The 23,576-nt window shown below is 39.6% G+C and overlaps 1 long non-coding RNA gene across 2 annotated transcripts in view; it reads left to right on the top strand.

Moving 5' to 3' along the window:
* LOC148057290 (uncharacterized) overlaps positions 1-23,576 on the top strand; it is a 75,310-nt gene that overhangs the window by 1,695 nt on the left and 50,039 nt on the right. Inside the window, exons 1-2 of one of the 2 annotated variants that reach the window (XR_015703271.1) lie at positions 20,522-20,654; positions 21,781-22,151. The exons of the other annotated variant lie outside the window; for it this stretch is intronic. This is a non-coding gene — a long non-coding RNA (uncharacterized LOC148057290). Of the gene's footprint in view, positions 1-20,521; positions 20,655-21,780; positions 22,152-23,576 lie in introns of those variants that run through there. 2 annotated transcript variants of the gene reach the window in all.

Here is a 23,576-nt window from a genome sequence, read left to right as displayed (position 1 = left end):
ATTAATCAATCATTCTTCAGAAGTATTCTGACAAGATTCAAGAGTGAGGTTGTTTACCACCCCTTCAGCTTTGAGCAGGTTGACTTTAGTAATAATTTCACATCACTACCGTACTGTTTGGGCAGGGGACAGTGATCGATATCAACACAGCTCCATACAAAGAGCAAGCACTTGTCCTTGCTTGTTCCCTTAATGTGTGCCAGGCTGGATGTGACGGATGGTTCAGATCTTGAATTTGGACAAGGATTTTACCTCACTAATAGCTACATCATCTAGTTCTTAGATGTGTCTTAAGTTGTCACTCTTTTTATCATTTATTGTCTTCTTTTCCCTCTTCTGCCAAATATTGTCTGAAAACATCCCTCCATGCACATTTGAATTTGCTGGTGTGTGCAGGTCAGAGAATGCCACGGTACTCTTCTTTTTGTGGGGCACAGTACCCGGTGTAATGCAAGCCAGTTTATGACTAGCTGTTTCTAGGGTCGGGCACTTAGAGACTGGCACTTTCAAAACTCAGAGGTTTTGAAAAAGCTGCACTATAAAGCTCCAGTCGTGCAAAACAATATCCACAAGATCAACTTTCCTTCTAGGCAAGTAGTTCTTCCAATTTGTTATGACAGTACATGTGTGCTCACAAAATGAGGTATTTTATGCAGACGCTAGTAAATTGTCAGAGTGTAAAATATAAAGGAAAACTTCAGCTGTTTGGGTTATGCTGGTTTTCTGGCTGAAACATCAGGAAGACTAATAATTGCTTTGATTTAAATTTTCTAAAAATAGTGTGAGTGGTTGAAGAAGTCGGTGTAGTAGCTTTACGTGTTAATGGGAACATGACTCTGAAAGGTGATGCTGGAGCGTTAATAGGAGTTTTGCTCTTTTCTTTGGTAGTGGCAGGGTCTTGTCTGCTGTTTTTTAAGAAGATGGAGAGTCTGTCCATTGAATATATGTGGAACTTTTTCTTTAGTCAAAGTGACAAATCGATGGTGCGATCTGTATTTTGGCCCTAATCTTGTATTTAGATCCCAATCAATCCCTGTTATGTGACCTAACCCTGGACTGTGGCATACACTTACGATAGAGATGTTATTTGATGTATTTGTGTGTGGAGCGTGCTTCAACATTCAAGCTTTGACTGTAACTTTTATGTGCTTTTTAAAATATTTTGGATCATTATATGCACTTTGTTTTCCAAGTACTTCTTTTAGTGATTTAGCAAGGATTTTTTCTGAAAAAATTACCTGCAGAAAAATCAAATGCATGTCTTCAGAAGGCTATGTTCGGCAGATGTAATTGTCTATTTTTTAAAGAAAGAATACCAACCAGTTGAAATAGTAAAAGAAAGAATTTAAGACTGATTATATAAATATCATCTTAACAGCCCATTTTAATCAAGAACTCATGAAAGGAGTCTTAAAGGTATAAAAATTGATCCCATCTGAGACTTATCTAGTCTAAATGACTGATACTGGTTTACCTATTTTGCAAAACGCAGTTGGTGCTGCGCTGTGAACAGGGAGCTCTCCCTCTGCAGTTGAATTAAGCTGCGGCTTGACTGTGGCTGTGGGTAAACCCTTCGGGGAGAGAATAAAACTGAAATATTTCTGTAGAATTTCCCAGGCGTTAGGTGTCCCGCTTCTCTTTAGTAGCTTGACAATTTATAGGTCTGTCTGTTTTAATAAGAGATATATTAGCTTTACTGTGTAAATAATTTGACTAAGTAAAATTACAAATAAGTGACTTCTGGAAAGATGTAGTCTAATGCGGGGCATTTGTGCAAATGTGTGCAGTTTTCTCAGTGTGTGCAGCATGCTTTCAAAAATAACTTAAAACCATAAGAGAAGGTACTGCAAAATGCATAGCTAACAACTGAAAGGCACCAGTGATTTTATCTGTTCATGGATGAACATATTCCATGATTCTGTTCAGTACATTTTCCGAGGATAGTTTCTTTAAACAAGTTTAAATTTAGAGATCCAATTGTCTCCTGACCTGGTCAAATTTATTCTTAGAAAAGCAGCTATTTCGGAATTATGTATTAACCTCCACCAGAATACCAATATTCCTGGGTAGCTCCATGATTGCAAAGCACATGATTTCTTGTTAAGCTTCAGTTCTCAAAAGACGAAGTACTTCTGGGAATGTTGCTGTCTTTCTGCAGCTGTTGCTTGTCAGCTTGAAAAGATCTTTTGCTCATGACTTTAGATTTGACTTTAGGCTGCTTGCAAACTTACAGTACCATTACTGAATGATTGTATTATTGGATAAAATTAGTTGAAAAGTTAGACATTTTTTATTTTATTTTGGAGTAAAACATACGTGCTGCATTCGTCACAACCTAATGGAACTCAGGAAAGTGTGGCTACTGTTATTGATGTTCTTATTTTTAAGAATAAATATGTCTGGTACTTAAATTATTCTCATCTAACTATGGGGGACAGGGAGAAGAAGAGACATATTCCCTCATACTCCACCCTCCAAAAAAAACCCAAACCACAAAAGGATCTCTGCTTAACTGGGATTCAGAGTTAATTTTACTGTGCCCCCAAAACTCCCACTGATACTCAGGTCTGGGAAGTTCTAATCTGTGATATTTAAGGAAGACCAAGGGATCTAATTTTGTCATTGCACCAGAACACCCATTTTGTTGAATTACCGTTGCTACTTTTTCTGCACAAGTCATTTGTCGTGTCATTGGGGTGTGTGCTGGAAAAAACATGAACTGACTGATACACTGTTTTTTAATGCAGAATTATATCTTACATTCACTCAAATGTAATGTATATATGCCTCCTTTTTTTTTGTGAGAATTCAAGGTAATTTTCCCAATGGAGCTTAGGAAAGAAAAAAAATATTTCTGGAAAACTATGAAGATAAGACTTGTGGAAGCGTGGGAAGCTCACAGGAAATTTTTGTTATCAAGCTGTGGAAAAGCTTGTTCCTTCAACAGAAAGCGGTAATTATTTTATCTTCCTGTCTTGTAGTACAGGAAGATGCCAATAAAGATTTTATGAAGAGAAACATGCCAAATAAAGGGATTTTGATAAACCCCCAGTGGGAAGGGGGAGTTTCCTAAGAAATGTTGACGAGATGGTGTGGTGTAAGGCAGTAGTAGTGGGAATCAGGCTCCTCACTCCTGGCTGCCAAGGGCAGTACCCACGTTCCCAGCCATGAATCTATCCCAGAGCCTGATGCGTAAGTCAGGCTTTGCCCATGCTGGTCCGGCAGCATGAGGAGGCTGGTACCCCTATGGGCTTCCAGCCTGTGGATCAGCATGCTCAACCCGAGGCACAAGAAACAGCCCCTTGCCACCACCTTCTGGGCTCTCACTGCCCCTCCTGTTAAAGCTTTTCTTCTTGCCGTCAAATTATTGTAATTGAGATTTGATTGCAGGGAGGAAGAGGGGTGCTAGTTCAGTTCACCGAGGAGAAGGCTCAGTTTCAGAAATGCACTCTCAAACATCTGTCTTTAAACGAAGCGGAGCAGTCTCGACATTTTCTGCAAGAGCCCCAGTCCCTGCTTACGTGGTGGCGCAGCAGACTGCACGCAAGCCCAGCAATCGCTGGGCATTGAGCGCAGGATGCGGCCCTTCTCCTCCCAGCAATGCTGCAGGTGAGGTGTTCAGCAGGCACCTGGGGAGCATCTGTTGGGCACGAGAACCGTTTCTGGTCTCCGTTTGTTGGCGCCTGGGGGGTGCCCGCCATCCAGCCCTTACTGTGCCCATGGGTGGCTCAGCTGCTTGCATCAACTCCGTGGCAATGAAGGGCTTCAGTGGGGTTGTCCTCTTCACCGAGTGGAGGTTTCCATGCTGGCCGTTGTCTGTGTCGGTGGCTTGAACAAGGCTTTTGAATGTGGGTGAAATTAATATTTCAGCCAGGACAAATTATGAAAATCCTGCTTCTGCTTTAGTGAGCCACAGAAGAAAGAAGGGGTTGGAGGAGGGGTGGGTTTCTGTCCATGCATTTTCTCTTGCCTTTTCTACTTTAAAAAGTGCAGTTTCAGGGATGGGGGGAGGTTTCATAGCAGCAATGGTCTTTGCAGATATTCACCCGTATTGAAATTATGAAAATGTTGTTGCATTTCAGGGTCATGGAGGTTAATTTGGTTTTGGTGTTGTGCTTTTAAGAGTGTTTTTCCAAAATTATAATTAAATATATTTTATGATTTTTCGGAACTTATGTGTCTCCTCTCTTCTCCTCTCCTCTGCTGTCCTTCATTGCCCATTATTTATCTTGAGAAAACATGGTTGGTGTGTAATAGCCATGGCAAACTGTCCCTGAAATATTACTCCATTTCTTTCTTTCCTTTTTTTTTTTTTTTTTTTTTTTTTTTTTTAAGAGAACTGGGAGCCTTCCTCCGGGTTTTAAAGGAGGCAGAGGGTCACCCTGGAAAGAGACAATAACTTCAGTGGAGTCACTGCTGGGGGGTAAAATTACATATCTGCAATTTTGTAGAGCCTGAGCCTTACCGAGGTACAAACTTCGGGTCTTCAATCTTGGAAATATATTGCAATGTGATAATGGTTATTTTCTCTTTGCTTTTGATGTATATTAATAAATGTACGTGTCCCATTACAACCATTCTTGATGAAGGGTTTAGGTGTGTTACTAAATTTATTGAAAGACCTTTTTTTCCATCAGAAAGCTTTTTCGTTGGTTTTTTTTTTTTTTTTGGTAAATCCCTTCTCTGAATAAATGCTTATTTTAGGAAAGGGTATTCTGTGTCTTTCATACATACCAAAAAGCTGACTAATTTCTCCAAGTGTGAAAACAAACTTAAATGTGATGACTTCTGTGAAGTTCAGGGTTTTTTTCTTTTGCTAACCATGCCTTCCCAGTTTTGACAACTTTTACTTGACTTGTTTGGTCCAGCAACGTGTTTAAATCCATGCACTTAAAAATTCTTACGAAATGCACTCTTTACTACCAAAGAGCTGCATTTATTGTGTGGTAGTAAACTACGTTGTCTGTTCTTAAAAAATTGATTGATACAAAGAAATCGTTTAAAACAAAGATCTTATTGCAAGTGTGGAGTTTGTGGGCCTAATCCTGCAAGCATGTGCCTGTTTAGCCCTGATTTCAGCATGCCTAACTTACATGCTTATTTTTAAGCAAAAGATTAGTTTGCAGATTTGAAGCTCAGCTGAAAATAGAGCATCTCCACTTTGAAACTTTGACTTATTTCTGACATTTATTTTGCTGCTGTCTGGAGTTACCCTAAAATAATTCCAAACACATCTCTGTCTTAGAAGATCCTGATTACAAATGTGCCTTTTTCCCTTGTTTGCAGTGAGTGTGAGATCCGTGCGTGGTTAGAGCAGGAGGGGGTGGTTAAGAATGAAGCAGAATTACAGTGAAAACATGGTGTGCTAATGCAATTTATCCAATAAATATCACTTGGCAAATCAAAAGAGTTGGTGCATGCTGAGACTTGAATTTCTTTTTTTTTACAGAGAAAATACACTTAAATATTACATGAAGACCTAGCAAATGTATTTAATAAGAACAGTGTGCAGGTACTGTGTTTTTTGTTTTATTGTAACCATTTTAAAAGGCTGACTTTTGAGCACTGAATGGATACGTGTGTGCTTGTGCTGTGGTGTTTGAACCTTTCAGTGTCGTTGATTTATGTTCTCTCCTTCAGCAGAGGTAACAACACTGGCTCTCAAAGATGGCAAGTGACCTGAAATGAAAATGTATGAAGAGCTATAAATTGTTCTAACCTACAAAAAATGGATCAAATAACGATGTAAACTCAAACTAAGAGGAAGAAATGAGTGATCAATAGTAGCTTTTTTAATTCTTTTAAATGACACTCAGAAATTGTTCTCAAAATATTTAACAGTTGCATTTTTCAAAACAATGGTGAAGGACCAAAGCTAAACATGATTGTCCAGACTCTCCCTCACACCACAATTAATGCTGTCTAATTAATCGGTCTTTAATAAGCTGTTGTGATTTCAGAAACATGTTCTAGAATGCCCCACTTTGCATTGAAGATTTGAGTCTCTTTCAAGGTAGATTCCTATAAAAAAGGCATTTAATTTTGAAGGAACAAGACCAATAGGCGATGCCGCTAATGAAGATTAGTAAATCGATAGTAAAGGTTTCCCGAGTCAGCCGTTTTTAACCCCTTCCTCTCTAGAAGTATTGAAGAAATATACAGTACATCTCTTATTTCTTATCCCTGGCTTAATTGTTTGATTTCTGGGCCATACAGTTTTGGAAGTAAAAATAATTTGCTAGTAATTCACAGGCCATTTCACAGGCAGAGTTCCATTTTGCCACCTGTTTTATTTGATGTGTTTTTATATGGGTCATGAGAAGTGGCATTTTCAGTGTGTGTCACACCCAACGTTGTCTGTTATCTTGTCTGACCCAGATGATACAATTTAGTGCCTTTTTGTGTGTATGGTTAAGATTAGGGCACAGCTGTGAGCAAGGCAGCTAAAGATGTGTCTAGGTAAGACTGCGTGACCAGGACACTTAAGGAAATGAATGCGGGTTGCAGTAGGGAGACATGGGCCTCCTTGGGAGTGCTATTCCATTACTAGCAACATGGTCTCCTAAATTAGGAGTCATTTTATAAGGCTGTAAAACTGACACATCTTCTTGCATGGAGGCAGAGTCTTGCAGACATCATGGCATCATATACACTGTCTTCAGTTGCTTCTGAGGAACACTCTAGAAAGGAGTCCCTGTGCCATAGTGTTCTCATATTTCTCTTAAGATCCCTTAATACACTTCTGGTGCTGCTGGTGCACCCATACATGGAGTACTCCTGGGCAAAACATGAGTCTCAAATCCACATGGCATCCTTCCTGCACTTGTCCTGTCTCAACTCAATATTCCTTGTCCCCTGCTCTGCTTATAAAAGTCTTGTTTGAATGTATTTACCCAGTGGTGCTCATAACACAGCTTGTGAACCTGGGCAAAAAGTTTTACCCAGTGCTTATTAATGTATATACTAGCAGGTCAAAAGCTCAAGCATTTGCCTCCATGGGTTTGGAGTGGGGCATTCAGGAGCTGTACGGCCAGCTTCCTCTAGCTGCAGATCCTGGGGCACAAGCTAAAACTGCTGTCCTCTCCATTTCCCTGGCATGTAAACCTTTCCTCCTTGCTGGAAACAGCCTCTAGGCTATAGAGCTCACCATTACTCCTAGTCTGGCAAGCAGAAGACATGGGAACTTCCTGGCTTTGAGTGTTTTTAGGAAAAGAGGTTCTAGGGAAGTGAGTTTCTAGGAGACAAGATACAAAGAAAGTACCAAATGTTCTAATTCTGTTAAAAGAAAAAAAAATCTTGACTGTTGTATAGACCACGACACCTTGGCTCTTAGCACTTGTGGATGGTAAACAGAGAATGTACCCATTAAAAGTAGGACTCAAAGTCTCATTGTGGTATGGAGAACTCCTTTGGCTCCGTGGCAGCCAGTGACCGTGACCCCCTCGACAGCAGCAGCCTCTGATGCTGCCTCACCATAGCTAAGCAAAACAGCAGAAATAAACCTGTACTACGTGAACAGGTTGCCAAATTGTTAAAAAGCCAAGTCTGTCTCACAAGCGGTATTTTAGTTGATAGAGCAGTGCATATGTGACTGCAAAGCTAACATTATAAAAAGAGTTTGGACTGAAATATCAGGAGTATTTTCCCTTGAAATTGGACTACAGAAAGAACAACAGGAAGGTATGATGGTGCATGGGCACCACTGTCATCACCACCAGTTAGACTCCATCCCCCAAGGACTGATCTGTCTTGGGCTAGGTTCTAGATGCACTTCGGCATATGGATATTAGTGTGCATATAAGTTACCAACAGTTGGGAAGTATGGCAAGTGCTAGCAATTACCATTTTTTTCACGTTTACTCGTTGAAAGATTACCAGCCTCTTCCTATTCTGTCCTTCCTGTTCACACTGGTTGGAGTCCGTGTGTGGCACAAGGCTTTGTTCCTCATGTAACAAGTGTCCTGTATTCATCTAGAAGCCACCTGAGAAAGGATCTTGGAATAACTTAAAACCAGGTGCTGGAATCAGGCTTAAGTTGCTGGAAACGTGCCTCTCATTGAGTCTGTCAAAAGATATCTTCTTAGCCATTGTCCTGCAAAAAAGCCCTCCATTGTCAGTAACTTTTGGTAGGCAAATTACCTAGGAGCCTTCCAAGAAAACCTAAATCCTACAGTGACCTTTCAAGCTTGTCTAAATCCAAGATGGAGATCTGCTACCCAGGCAGCCAAGAATTTCCTGTCATCAGAACAAGACAGGGCAGCCTCATTAGGGAGGGGGAACAGGAGGACATCCTTCTGGTCCCTGCCCAGAAGGTGTTTCCAACATGAGCTTTGGAAAGTGATCAAGGCATTTTCCACGAGGCAAATCTGCAGACAATCAAATGGGATGCCTCCTTCCATCCCTTGGCTCTCCGAATTCAGTGGGATACCTACCTCCCAGGTCCTTCTGGTGCCAATTAAATCTATTCTTCCCACTTTTCTAAAAGCATTTCAAAAAGCTTCCAGGTAAAGTGCTCAGGATTGTCAAGGTTGCAGTCACTGCTACTAAGCCCTGGAGCATTGCTTGGATGAGTGCCTTAGGAAGAACCAGGGGGAGTATGCAAAGGCAGGACTGGGCCAGACCAACTGGTAAACAAACTTATTAATTACTCAGAGTTTCCTTTCTTCCCTTTTCAGCCCTGCATCCAGGGCGTGCACCCAGGATGCACACCCTCGTGTACCAGCCTGAGAGTGCTGAGAAGAAATTGGTTCCATATGAATGATAAGGTGGCTGGTGTTCACAAGGAGCTGGGGTGTGACAATCTTCCCTTCCCAGGTTGTCTGTGTGATCTATGGGCACAGGGGAGTAGAAGGCTACAGCGTTTTGATTTTCCCTCCAGAAACACTTTGTGAGAATACTTTGTGGTTATCTTGGCCCACCACAGACAAGAACTGAAGATCATAAATATGGCAGATTGACATTTCTTTTAAAATAGTGTTTAAAAAAAATTAGCAAGAAATTGAAGTAGGCATGACTTTCCCTGTGCAACACTAATTATGAAAATATTGGAGATCCTCTCTGAATAAACTCAAGGGCTAGCCTGTTTCTTTTTCCCTAGCCAGCTCTCCTAACTGTCCCTAAGAAGCCTGCCAGAACAAAATCGGCCTGGTGATAAACTCTTGCAGAGGTAGCCTGAGACACAGGTGAAAGCCTGGCTGTCATGGCAGGAGATGGGCTGATGGCTGGGTGGGACAGAGGTGGGGTCAGTTCATGACTTGCCTGTGCTGACAGCCCTAGGCGTAACAGCTGGGATGAAGCTCTGCTCATGTCCTGGGCTATGTGTGTCTGTCGGGGACTGAGCCACTGCTCAGCACCTTGCCCTCTTACAGTGTATTGGCATCACGGCACACAGAGCAAAAAAGGAAAGTAGTAGTTTAAGAATAATATGACAAAACCATGCTATGTGTGCAGTGCTAGCTGGCACCATGGGTGTCAGCCAAAGCCAGCTCCCACGTAGGTTTTTGCTTGTTAAATTACATCACCACGTTTGACTGGTCCTGCTTGAACAGGGGCACCAGACAAATGGGAGAAGGAGGAGAGGAAAAAGTGGGTGGGCTGGAAATCACCCTCATCTTTCCTCATCTTTCACCCAGGTAGCTCTCTGCATGTTGCTCTGGAAGCAAAACAGGCTTTGGTTGTGCTACATGTGAAATAACTGCCACATGCTGCATGGGAGCTACCTGTTTCTGGCAGAGTTGGGTAATGACTGTTGCATTAGTCATCAGCTAAACAAAATGCTAAGTAAGTCAGGTATGAGATGTATGTGAAAAAGGGGCAGGCTGGAAAGGGGTTGCTAGCACGTATAACATGAGAAGATACAGCTTGTGCTGCACTATTTTATGGACCACATGGAGATTTCTGGCACAAGGCTATAAGCTAGACAGTCTGGAAAAGCTAAAGGTGCAATCAGGAATTCAGGACGCTTTGGCCCCAAGAGAATTAAATTGCTTATATGATGCCTTGCTTACTATTGGAGATCTGGCTGCTGGTGCTCCCCGCAGTGTTCAGGCTTTTTAAAATTAAATTGCCCATGTCTTACAATTTGGAAGTACTCCTGGAAGTGAGGACTGGGATTCACATATAGCTTTTATTTTTCAATACCTCTGCAATAAGTGCTGAAGAGTTAGGAGATCAAACAAATTTACACAATACAGGTATGGGAAAAGTGAATAAAGCATGCTTCACTAAGTAAAACATCTCTAGCTTCTATTATTATTAGTATATCTCGCAAATCATTCTTTACTAAAAATATTTTCACCAAAAAAAAGTTGAAGGTCTTTGTTTCCCTTCCAAGGCTGTTTGGAGGGGAGGAAGTGGGCTAGAGTAGAGTTTTTAAGCTGGAAAAAGCCCCCAGGATGACCGTAATGCTTAGTTTTAATTAGACGTAAAATTGATGATCCAACAGCTTCTTGGCTGCTGCTTTATTCTGTGTCCCTTTACTTTTAAACTGAAGAAAGGCATGTCTGTTCCCAGACTGACAATATTATTGATTTTATTTCAGGAAAAGTGAAGTACAAACAGGCTGGTTGACTTCTGAAAGGAAGACAAGCGCTGAAGAAAAATACTTGTTAAGACACATGTAACTTCTTCACTCTAGCTGCCCATAAGCGGGAGAAGATTTGGTGTAGCTCACACAAAGCATTTTTAATGTTCCAGTTAAAACTTGATATGATATGTCAGGTGTAGCAAATGTTTGTCCTGGCTTTTGCAGATATCTGTCAGTGTTTGCTGGCTCTGCCTGTGTGTGCAAATGTTAAAGGGTGCCCTTCCCTCGCTGTTTGAGGGTGCTTGCAGTAAGATGGGAAAGAAGGACCTCTGCTCCAGGGCAGTGTGGAAGGCACTTCATTGCTCCACATAGGTAGGGCCAAAATAAAAGGTGTTGCATATGATGGAAACATTTGCATGCTGTTTCTCATGTGATTTATTATTTGTGTTGTCCTTTATCAAAAAACAATCTGATTTCCCTTCCTCCTTTTCAATAACCAATGAAGATTTTGTTTGCTTTCCCTTTTCTGTGCCATCTGCAAGACAATAATTTTTTTGCCCTTGTAGGGGCATGAATACAGATTGATTTCAGACGTACATGCTTCTGAATAAGATATGCAAAAAAAGTAGTATCGGTAGAAGTGCCAAGGCTGAAAGATAGTTTATTTGATTTGTAGAGCGATAAACTGGTAAGTGTAATGCTAAGTGAATCCAACGGCATGCACCACAGTGATTATTATGTAGTTAACTGCTTCAGCTAAGTGCCACTGTCACTCAGTACTGTCATTAGCAATTAACGCAGTGGCTATGCACTCAGAACTACCACTACTTAGTGTCCTCCTGATCGTTCCTTTGACATATAGAAAAAGAAGCATGCAGATATAATTATTTTTTATCTAATAGGTCATTTGCCTCTTGCTCTGATGAAAATGACCCATTAGGTAGAAGTAATGCTCTACAGTTTCACAAAGTAGAAGATAATTATGGGATATGAAGAACTGTTAGAAACCAGAAGAATTATTTATGATACACATATATTATCTCTGGTGGAGCTTCAAGTCAAACAGGTCAGTAAGCAAAAAACTTCTGAACTCTGCCACTTAGGTATTGAGTAATACCGATGGTCGTAAAGCACCTGATATTTTTTAATTGAAGTGAATAATTGTACGTCTCAAGATACCATGTTATTTCAGATGCTTGTGTAGAACAAAAACTGTTTGAGCTCAGAATAAAAAAGATTTCTTCAACAAATATGCTTTTTGCTTTTGACTACCCCCCTTCTATGGTAGAGAGTTTTGATCTTACCTGAAATCACATTTGAGAATTCTGAGTAGGCCTTTAACATAGAAAGTTGCCTAAATTCAGCAACTTGCAAAAATGAGAATATATCTTCAGTCTCATCTCCGAAGCCACAAATGCCCAACAGTCGTTTTGAGTCCTTGTCTTCTGTCTCCTAATTTAGGTGAGTGGAGCCCCGCTCAGAGGTTGGGAGAGACGTGTTACGCAATGCTTGTTTAGTGTAACAGATTTCAGCCAACACATACCAGCTGAAACTTGGCAGTCTAGGTAGGCTGCAAAGTTAAATTCTGCGTAGACATGTTTACATTTTGTTAGCTACAAAACATGCTTGGGGGATTACATCAAATACTGTGCTCTGATAACAGGAGCTGTAGTCTCACCAGTTTGGAAATTTAAGTGGCTGACGTTTTACATTTCGAATTTGTACACTGCAGTGGGTATGAAACTTTCCCTGTAGCTCATTGCTGGCTTAGGCCATATCCTTAATGGATGCCAGTTTAATAAGGTCAGATATGCTGTGTACTTCTAGAAGTTTTAGTAAGTATTCCTATAGCTGCTGGTTTATTTGAGATTATAACACTCTGACCTCCTGTTGTATGTAGCTATCTGAAATTGTACGTGCTTCATAAATAAATTAGATGACTTTTCATAGTAGTTTAACTTCCACTAATTCCTTCCAAATATACCAAACTTTCCTAATGTGCCATATTTTACAGGTGTCTCCTTCTGGACCTAGTTTCTGCATTCTTGGAAAGAATGCAATTAGCAAAAATAAACAAAATAACCTGTGCAGAAGTGAGTCAGTTTCTGGAATACCTATGGTCTTCCTAATTAATCTTAAAGTCCTGGTCTATGAGTCTATTCAGGCTACTACTCTGAGAAGTGGTGCCCTAATGATTTTTTTTTAAAATATTTTGATATATGAGGGTGTGAAGGGCTGACAGTGAAGGATGTAAAATCTTCTTTTATAAACTTCAGTGATTCAAACATTTATTAAATAATTTACTTCTTTGTAGCGCTAGGTCATGGTATAATGCGGTAGTTGTAGGACGTAGGTCTGGTAAGCTTCTTTCAGAGTTAGACCATAAACAATACTTACTGTCTGAATATCACAAAGGTGTCCTTCAGTGTCTTTTAAAAAGTACAGGTTTTACTTTCTTGTTTGATAGAAACCTGTTATGGATTTTATATATGTGATGTATTTTTAAGTTTTTCTACAGTTGGTTTTAAACCAATTACCAATATGCAACCAAAACTGTCAGAGTACTAGTAATATTTTGTGTGTAGTCTCAGACTATAAAACAGCTATAATATTTACTTTTTCCCTTAGAGCTTCTTCCTTGTTAGTAAGAGGATTATATAAGAATTAGACAACCCCCATTATCAACCCTTTTCTCTGCCAAGAATAGATGAGATTAGTTCTTGTGGTCAGAGGAAAAAAATTCAAAGGCTCAATAGAATAAATAAGATTGTTAGAACCAACATTTCCAAACCTTAGAACTATAATCAACTTAAACCAGTTTTGGGAATGTTTAATTGTTGTCTGTACTTTACTAAAGAAAGCTTAGTTAGAGCCAGTTAGTACTTGGCTTGTGAACAAACACATTGTGCAAGGAGTCCTTCCATACCCACTACATTGCCACTGCAGCCTCCTCTTCTGAGCATAACACTACCTTTTCAGCAGTGCTCTCACTGGATTTTTACCTTCTTATCCCAAAATGCTTGTTTCATTGGTTGATGTGAGCAGCAAGTCGGCAATCCTGAAGATACGCAATTCCTCCAAGTTCTGGAAAAAATTGGCAGCAGGGTGGAAGAAACCCAATGCTTTGACTGAAGGAGTGGCTTTAATATAAACTCTCACTTTGTTGTACATCAGATAACCAACATGAGAGAGAGAATTATGAAACTTTGCAGCTTGCAGCCACCCTGATAGGCAAAGCTAGAGAAAACCAAGTGTAGTTTGGTCCCTGTACATTTGCGGGTGGGTTTTTTCTGTACGTGGCACTGTACTACCACCACTCTGTGCAGGAGCAGGGCTTAGGGGTATGTCTGAATTGTCCTAACAGAGCTGTATGATTCTTCATGACGGTTTTTCCTAATGGAGCAGACCCAGAAGTTATTTGCCTTTTTCTAAACAGGAAAAGTCAAAAGTGAATGATACTACAGTGTGCTTATTGTTTTGTCCTCAGGTTTGTCTTGCCCTGACAAATTATGATAGATTACATTTATGAGCATGTATGAATTTGTATGAGCATGCATGTATGAGTTTTGCAGAGCTTAAAAGGAGTAGTGCTGTTGAAATGGTGTTTTCTGGACCCCTTTTGCTGCCTTTATGTCTCTCTGAAGGTTATTCTGTGGGTTTGAAAAATGTAATAAGAAAACATTTTTGCAGACATGGATGGTCTAAATATTTGTTCATTGAAGGGTTTTGGAATCGCTGGTCTGCAGAACACTTGTTGGTGGCCTTAAGACAGCTGGCTGATCATGGTGAGCAGGCGCTGCTCCAGACACTAAGTGCTTACAGGATGGTATCTCATGCAGTTCTGTAGGGTAGATACGGATCTTGTGCAACTGCAAATGGAAGTAGTGAGCTCTATCTATCCGTTGAGATACAGCCCCATGATAAAAGCGTTTGAGAACTTCCATTGTAATATTAAATAAGGATAACACCCCCTGCAATAAAATTATAGCCAGCCAAGGCTTCATTCTCAATAAAAAAGCAACTAAACAAACTTGAACAAACCATTAATTTTATATGGTTTTATTTGCTCTTTTGCATAACCACTCCGCTCTCAGGATTTTTTTTTTTTATTTGTTGGACTTCATCTTCTTTAGAGGTATGACATGGCATCATGGTGGTCTAATACATGAGATGTATTTTAAATAGATTTTTCCTCAGCCTAATTAGTGAGGATTATTTTATACAAGAAAAACTCCAAGATGCTGAGTCTTTGCCTCTATTGTCGTGATTTTGGGTATAGCTATGTATGAATGATGTGGAATTTTTTAACAACTCTTCAGGCTTGAAAACTAGTGACAATACAAACCCAGAGTTTCTGTAGGCTACCCCTTTATTTCTGAACTTGTCACTGGAGAAAGAAGGAGGAATGAGGAACAGCAAAATGACTCCAGGAGACTTTCTCCTGAGAGGAGGTCAAACACTGCTGTTACAAGTAGCTAGAAGAAGTAGCGTAACCCCATTTGAGTCCGTGTATTGCACCAGCTTTGCAAAACAGGGTTCCAGGTAGGGATGCTTGGGCTGGGGAAGGATGGGTCCTTGTCCTTCTGACCCTGAGCTTTAATCCTCCAAGTTCTTCTCAAACAGGAAAGGATTTCTCTGACAAGCTTCCTTTAAAAAAAGGATTAAAAAATAAAGAATTGCACTGACAAGAAAGAGGCATAACCAAATATGGATTTCAGTACTTCAGTGCGACCTCAGGTACCAGAGTTGTTGATAGATTTTAGCTTATCAAGCAAAAAACAAAAGCAGATTCTTTCAATCTTGGATATACCACAAGAACAGCGGTATCATTCTTGGGAGAAAGATGACAAGCTGTCAGCACTGGGTAAAAATTATTCTTGTTCAAAAGATATACGAGTGAAGGGTGTGACACCGAGTAGCTAAGACTTCCAGTAAAGAGAGAGTCAAGAAATGAATCAGCAAACATGAAGAAAGAATATTAAAAATGTCAAAGATTAGACATCTGTTATGAGATATGGATTTCTTTCTTGTCTTCGATTTCAGCAAAGACTCTTCTTTCTCAGGCTACTCTGTGGTCTTCTTTTGGGAATATGATTAGAAGTATCTGCCTATTCAAGTACTTTCATTCAGAAATGAGGAGAGAAAACAAAAATGTGCCATGAAATAAATTATGTAGTATCCATGTCTTTTTTTTATGACCTTCATGAGTGTAAACATAATATTGTAATATATTAATGTTTTTCACTTTCTATTCCCAGTCTTCTTTCTTTCCACTTTTTAAACTAGGGTATCTGACACACCCTTACATAAAAGAGAAATGGAATTTTTACTGATTATTTTAACATATTCCTATTATTTTTTTACTGTATGTGAAGTGCAAACTTCTAGACTTTATACCAACAGTCTTAATTTCAACAGGGGGTTGTTTGTTTGCCTCCGATTCTGCCTCTGATTCTGAGCTATTTGGAAATAATCTTTATAGGGAGGCATGTCTGTAATTTATACTATTAAGAGCTATTGTCCTTCTCCAGTAATAGAATTCATAGCAGCAATGAAGAGGCAGGATGTTGCATGAGCCAACATTTTAGGCACCCCCAAATTAAAATTGTTTGAAAATCAGAGCTGCTTGCACTGTCTGCAAACTTGGAAGACAGGAAAAGTACTGACAAAACAGATGCAGTATTTATTTTTAGTAAGGAAGAGGGGGAAGGGAAGGAGGAAGAGAAGGGATGGGTGAGTGGTTGTAGACCAGTCAGCTAACTCCAATTTCCAGATGAATACTGGAATAAAAATTCCAAATGCATGTAAGTACTTGAAAGATCAAAATAGGATTAATTATAATCAATAAGTTGTGTTGAGCCAATATTATTCCTTTCTTTGATAGGGTAACATGTCTTTTGGACAGAGAGGAAGCAGTAAATGCAATCTATCTTGGCATTATTAGGGCTTTCAATACTGTTATTTATGACATGCTTATACAGTAAATAAGCTAGAGAACTATGGCCAAGGCAATGTATAACTATCTGGGTGCAAGACTTAAAATTCAGATTTCAAACAAGCTTGCCACTGAGAATACTGTCGAAGAAGTAGAATATGTTTTGGGTGGGTCTTGCAAGGGTCTGGTGTGTGTTCCATATTAACCCATGTTTTGTCTGGGTGATGGAGAGTGTGCTACTGAGTTCTCAAATGCCATGGAACTGTAAGCCATATAATGCATGCTGGAGGACAGGATAAATACTGAAAATAACCTTGATGAGCTAGGGTAGTTTAGGGGCAGGAGAAGAGAAATAAGCATTTGAATAGGAAGATGTGAAAGATCTGCAGCTGGTAGGAGTAAGCCAATACAAAAGCAAAATACAAATTTGTGAATGTGACTCTAAAGCAGACAACGAATAAACATTGCCTTTTTCTGTACCATCTCTTTCTGTGCTTTTTCCCTTACAATATGTATGAATATGTGTGGACAGGGTGTTTTCTTCTGTCCTTTATGACCTTTGCCTGTTGGATCTGCCTTTGTGCCTTGGACAGCCTCATTCTGTCCACGCTTCAGAAAATTTTTTTCTCCTCATTCATTTCCTGTTTCATACTTTCTTCTTGAGTTCAGATTATTGAGGACCCATGACTTTGTGAAGATGATGTCTTTTTAAGTTTCCTCGGGTTTTTTTAGATGGTGCAATTGCTTTCATTTTTCTCTTGAAGAGGTGTAGTACTTTTCTGCCAGTGAAATATAATCAGTTCCTAGAAACTGGTGTCTTCTATCTTGGTGTGCATTGTTCTTCTCCTTCTTTTTTTCCTAGAAATGCTAAACTGGCATGTAATGATTCTGCTATTTGACCTGCCTATGTATGCACAGCTGATTCTCCTAGAAGCGCTGCTGACCATTGGAAGTCTCCTTCTCTCACTCCTTTCTTCATCTTCTCTGTCAAACTGCTCCCCCTTCCCCCGCCCCACTTTTCTTTCCCAACACTAGGAGACAGATTTTTGGACAACTATATGGATCACTCTTCTGACAGGGTGCCGGGTCTCCTCACCTTTACCTGGTCACTTCCAGCATAACATCTTCCACTGCCCCTGTGCCGAGGGGGTGCTCCCCTGGCACAGAGTAACAGCATGTCTCTTCCCCCACCCCAGCTGCAGTCCTGAACAGGCTTACTCTGCTGCACGTCCAGCCTGCACGACTGACCCCATCCATTCTCACTTATGCTAATCAGCATATGTAATCACACTTAATATTTAGCATGCTCAGGGTCTTCTATGCAGTTTCCTACATTTCTTTCGCTAGTACAGATGTCTGAAGTGTTCTATAGAAGGACTGTTTGGTTTTGTTTCCTTTCCACCTTGTATGACTTATTTTAAGGAATTAACATGCCAGATCTCTTTCTCACATCTAGGCAGATATAATTGGCAGGTCATCAGGAAAGACGTTTCCTGTGAAGAGAGGAATATTAGTGGTAAGGCACTGTTGAAATACAGATCTGGAAGAAAGGGATGTGAGCATATTCAAGAAAAATAAAAGTTGACAAGAACTGATGCAGACACTTGATATTAAGGGGGCAGAGATCCTCTAGTGCAAAAGAAAGCTAACAGGCTGATCTCTTTGCCTACCAAAGACAGAGAATGGGATTGTTACTCATAGGTAAATCTAGAGACTGAGCACAATGGGAAAGAGCTGGATAAACGAATGCGTGATTGATGCCAGAAAAAAAATGCATGTAAATAGGTTACAAATATCTTCAGGCTGGACACTGGAAGATGACTGCTAACCAAAGGAGAAAACACATTTCTGGAGCAGCTTCCACTAGAAAAAGCATTTAGGCTATGTTGTGGCAGAGATAAAAAGAGACCAAAAAAAAAAAAAGTGCATTAACAATATGAAAATACTCTTGCTAGGAGGTTGTAGGAGACATCATAAATGGCCCAATAGTACCTTTCAGTCCTGAGCTTTAGAAAAGATTTAAAATACACAAAACTCTGTCTCTCATACTCACTTTCATTTTCTTTTTTGATGCAAACATTTTTATATCACCTACATAATTAAAAGCAAGGATTGGTTTAGCAAAAGTGCACAAATGTACCTGCTGTGGTTCTTTGAAGCTGTGAGTTAAAAAGAGTAGTTTTCTGTGGAGAGAAAAGAGTGATTCTCTGGTTTTAATGATTATTTAAAGGGCTAACTGGTAACTCCTGGTTATGTTTAGCTTATTCTTTGTCCCCAAGAATTGATCACTCATCTTAAAATCAATGGTTGCCTCGTGACAAGCAATTAAGATATAATTTGATTACTTGTGTACAAATAAAATATTGTCTTCACCTGTAGTGATGGTAACAAGCTTGAAGTTATGATTTTATCAGAGTTTTGGAGGTTTTAACAAGACACATAATTTTTGGCAATCCTGTAAGTCTCTCGCAAATTTCAGTTAACGTGTGGAACAATTTGCATGATGTACTTTGTGTTTATGTTCAAGGGTAGAATAAGGAGGCACACTTGGGTTTGTTTTTTTTTTTTTTTTTTTTATCCTGTAATATCATATTTAAAAAATATTTTTGCCAGAAAAAAACCAATATTCCATGCAAGTCTTCTTTGCTGGGAGCTCTGGCTGGCTGAGCACCACCGACACTGGCAGAATCAGTGTTTGCCACTTGTTTCTTCCAGTTCATCTGAATAGGAGGGTAAATTCCTGGTGGATGTGAATTCACTGATTGTGAGTTGCCTCAAAATACTGAAATAAGGCATTACAAAGACCAGTCACAAGAACTGTAATGAAAGTATGTTGATCTTATTTACTAAGCTTCATTTGTGCTTCCGCAAATTCATGTTATTACAAATTAGATTCTTTACAAGGGGTAATTGTTTTTCTGAAAATTAAAGTGAAAATAAGACACATAACAAATGTAAGAGAAGATCTATTACCACTGTATCACCCTCAATTTATGGGGAGCATGAATTTTCAAAAGACGTTTATTGTTTCTGTCAGATTTCACTCGTACAGAAATTTCCAATCAAAATTATTAAATTGTCTCAAGGGAGATTGTAATCAGCATCATTATTATTTACTTTATTGCTGGCATGAGTGTTCACATGGTAACAAAGATTAGGCTATCCAAACAGTCGAACTTGGGGTAATCAAGTAGCCTGCTGTGGATTAGATTGGGACTACATAGAAATTTTCAAACCTGGAGTGCATGTGGGAGGCGTAGGAGGTGTCCACTGTTTCTCCAGGAGCATCCGTATTACTTATTTTGGCTGCGCTTTCCTGGGAAGCAGCTGTTGTATTTCTCTTTTTCATCCCTGGAGGTGAAATTCAACATTTTGCTGTGCTGGAACCATTTCACGGCTTCAGTGGAGGCCAGTGGAGGCTGGGAAAAATGCAAGTAACCCTTTTCTAAGGGACGCTTCTGTGTAACATCAGCCACCTCTCTTATGACAGTCTTGTGGGTGATTTTTTTTTTTTTACTTATCAGTTGCAATTTCTATTACCACTATACAGACAAAAATAAAACACATCATATAAAAATTACTTGGTTTAGTTTATTAATGAACAGCAGGAGTAGTGAATGGCATTTTAAGTGCTACAGAACACTACTGTTATGCAATCACTTTCCTTTTTGTATCTATAAGGCTGTACAACTTCCTTTTTAAAAAATAGTTTTCATGCAGAAAATTGACTTTTTGCATATGATCTGTACTTTACGTGCAATGATGAACGTGACACATAGTGGAATTCTGACCTTAACAAAATATTGCTTATTTTGATATGCCATATCAATTAATACCTTATATAAATAGCACATAGAAAACTTCATGCAAAAATGAAACAGCAAGGTACTTTCTCACCACAGACAATGTGGGAGCATCTTGTAAGGATTTAAATCTAGATGATGTTTTTTTTTTCCCCTGGTTCTTGTTTCACTTTGCTTTTTTTTCTGTTTAATGAAGGAAAGAAAGGACTTCAGATCATGCAGGACCATCAAATAAACATGAGCACTTAGTAAGATGATGTCATCTTCGTATTTTATGCATCCATGGAGAGCTGAATGGAAATACAAAGGAAGAACAGGGAAACTGGTATTACTTCTGTACATGGCATCAGCTATTCTCTTACTGGATGGCAGTGTCACTGCTATGAAAGAGGTACTGTAAGAAAAATTTGTAACAGCTCAGAAAACAACTACAAGAACGAAGTATAAATATTGTCTTCAAAAAAAGCTCAGTTGGTTCAGTTTATCTTAGAGGTAGTTGCCATTTGGTATGATGCTGAGTGCCGAGGGAGAGCTCTGGCAAGAAGAGCATCTTCCATCTTCAGTTACGGTGCAAGCAGGAGCTAGGGGTCGGCTGTCAAGGTGGATATCACACAGACAGGCCCGGGGAAGTGCTGAAGAGAGAAAGGAGCCTTGTGAAGCTTTGCTGAAGTCTGATAAAGAAATGGAGTATTGTTCTGACGAATGGGGTGGTTTAGTGTAAGAAGATAGTGCAGATAAAGTAACTGTTTTTTTAGAAATTAGAGTGTGAGGTCCTTTTAATCTATTTAATAAAAGAGCTTATCTTATTAGTATATAAACTTTAGGGCCAGGAGTATATAAATGTGTAACCAGTATGTCCTGTTCATAGGGAAAACGCTGCCTGTGGCTAATCCTCCACGAGAGGGAGCCAGAACTGTCTTTAAAATGTTAGCAATAAAGCCTGTCAAATAATACAGCCTAAACTCGACCTGAAGCGCTTACGCTATCTTTTGACCAAGCCACTGTTTTAGCTCAAATGTTGTACGCAATGAGCTGCTCCTGTATGGGCTTTGCCCACCCTCTCGTCAGAGCAGCCGAGCCTCCCCGGGCTGGGCGCAGCGCAACAGCGAGGCGACTGCTCTCGTCCACTCAAACTGCAATCACCACCTCTTCCTTTTTTTTTTTTATTTTTTTTTTTTCCTGTATACCCGATATGAACTGTGCCAAGGAATTATTAGCAGTGCAAAGAAATTCTGCTATGGCAGTGCAAAGACTCACTGCTATTAGCCCAGTTCATATAATTAGTAAAAAATGCAGTTCCTTAGCTGCAAGTATAGTTTATTGTGCTGCATATCTGAGGCAACAAATGCAGGAGGCAAACTGGGGGGTGAAACTGGAAATAAAATATGCAGTGCCTGGCTGTGCAATAAAAAGTAGGAATAGTTTTTGGATCATTGAGCTGGATGTGTAAAGCTGTACTTCCTACTCACTTAAACACAAATAAAACAACAAAGCCACTAATTGGAACTTTCTTCTAGGAATGCGCATGCTACATGGAAAAAAACCAGACATAAAATTGGTTAGTGGATGATAATGGATTTCAGAATGACTTCGAGTTTTGAAATCGACTGCAATAAAAAATAACTGGTCTGAGAAAGAGTCAGGGATACTAAAAAATACTACTGCAAAAAAAACTTCCACTGGCAAGTAAGTGTCCCTTACGAAGGTCAGCTGGAACTGCTGGTTGAACAGCTGAAGCTCGAGCTGAATCCTACGCTGGAAATGTGGAGCTAACTGAGCAAGGGTGTATGCTGAGGGTGGCCTGTGAAGAAGCCTTCCCAGGGAGATTCCTCCGTCAGAGGAGTGTCCAGCATCAAAGGCAGAGACTGACGAGCATGAAGACCTACAGGTACATAAAGAAAATGAGAAATTGTGGAAAACTTTTAAATACGCAAAGTATAGAAATATTTTCATTTTCAAGTCAAGAATATTAAGTGAGAACAGTGTCATTTTTGTAGTGAAAACTATTGGTTATTGCATCATTGGATGTTACAAACGAAAAAACACTCTTTGGGCATGTGGTGGAAAGATTTCAGGATTTGGCATGTATGCACATGTGAAAGAGACAAAGTACAACACTTAGAGTTCACTCGAGGTGAAATGCCTCAATTACTGTGCACAATAACTGGGCAGTGGCTACTTAGACTAGTGTGCAAAGATGCCTTGCCCTAGGATCCATGGTGGGTTTGCCTACATGTGAAGTCAGTCTTGTTGGCCTGAGTTTGGTGTCTGATGGACCCAATGGCCAGCGTTGAGGGGCAGTAAAGGCTGGTTAGAAGAAAGAATGAAAAAAATTGACTTAAGGCAGGGGATATGTTCTGGATTGTAAAGTATTATTTTTATTTATTTGAGGGGGTGTATGTATGTGTGTGGATATATGAACACTTGCTGTAATCTGCCCTATGGTGGAATTATTAGTGTGTCTTCCTTTTGTGCAAAGAGTAATGGGGGCTGTGGGAGAAGCGTGAAGCGCTAGGCAGTATCTTGTTTGTTTGACTCCTGAAAACTTCACCTGACATATGTGAAACTGACCTACTCATAACCAGAGACTAAATTTGGTAACTTTGGTTTTGCCAAGGCGAAAAAGCTTTTTTCGTTCAAAGGGTTCTCATAACATATGTTACTGCCGATTACTCCACCACCTTGCCCTTCGGTCTGCTAGGAGCAGCCAAATACTGAAACATGATACTCTTGAGGATTATGCAAACAAAGGGAATATTTGCATATAGAAAATAATATTGACATTTGCATGTGGCTCACAGTGCCACTTCAAATTACGCTGAGCAAGGTTATAATTCAGGCTTCTTTGTTAGCTTTGCATGCTGTATAAATTATGACTGATATTTAAAATACAAAGTGCATCTCTAGAGAGCTCAGACACAAAGTAATGTGTGGCTAAAACTTATAATCAAGGCTATTATTAATAGCTAATACAAACAACTGGAACATTGTATAACACCAAAATGCATTTAAAATATCTAGTGCCCAGCAATTGAAACTGCACTCAGATTTTTCTTCATCCAGCTTATTTTATTGAAAATGTCCCTTAAGAGTCAGTGCAGTACAATTATCCTCTTTTTGATGTTAGCAGTCATATGACAAAATAGTTGTGTGGGAAGAAATATCTTCGAGGAAGCATCTTAGAAAGTGCCTTAATTGTTAAATAAAAATAACTTTCTGTCTGGCAAGGGAAGAAATACTTGCCAATTACCAATATGGGGCTTTTTTGAAGATTGCTTTTATATAAATATTATGAAATCATAAAGCAAACATT

Source organism: Nipponia nippon, unplaced genomic scaffold (assembly GCF_047370975.1).
Source record: "Nipponia nippon isolate SJK-2023a ecotype South Korea unplaced genomic scaffold, ASM4737097v1 scaffold_1, whole genome shotgun sequence".
Lineage (NCBI taxonomy): Eukaryota > Metazoa > Chordata > Aves > Pelecaniformes > Threskiornithidae > Nipponia > Nipponia nippon.
The sequence above is the reverse complement of the archived record's forward strand: the minus strand, read 5'-3'. Positions and strand labels throughout refer to the sequence as shown.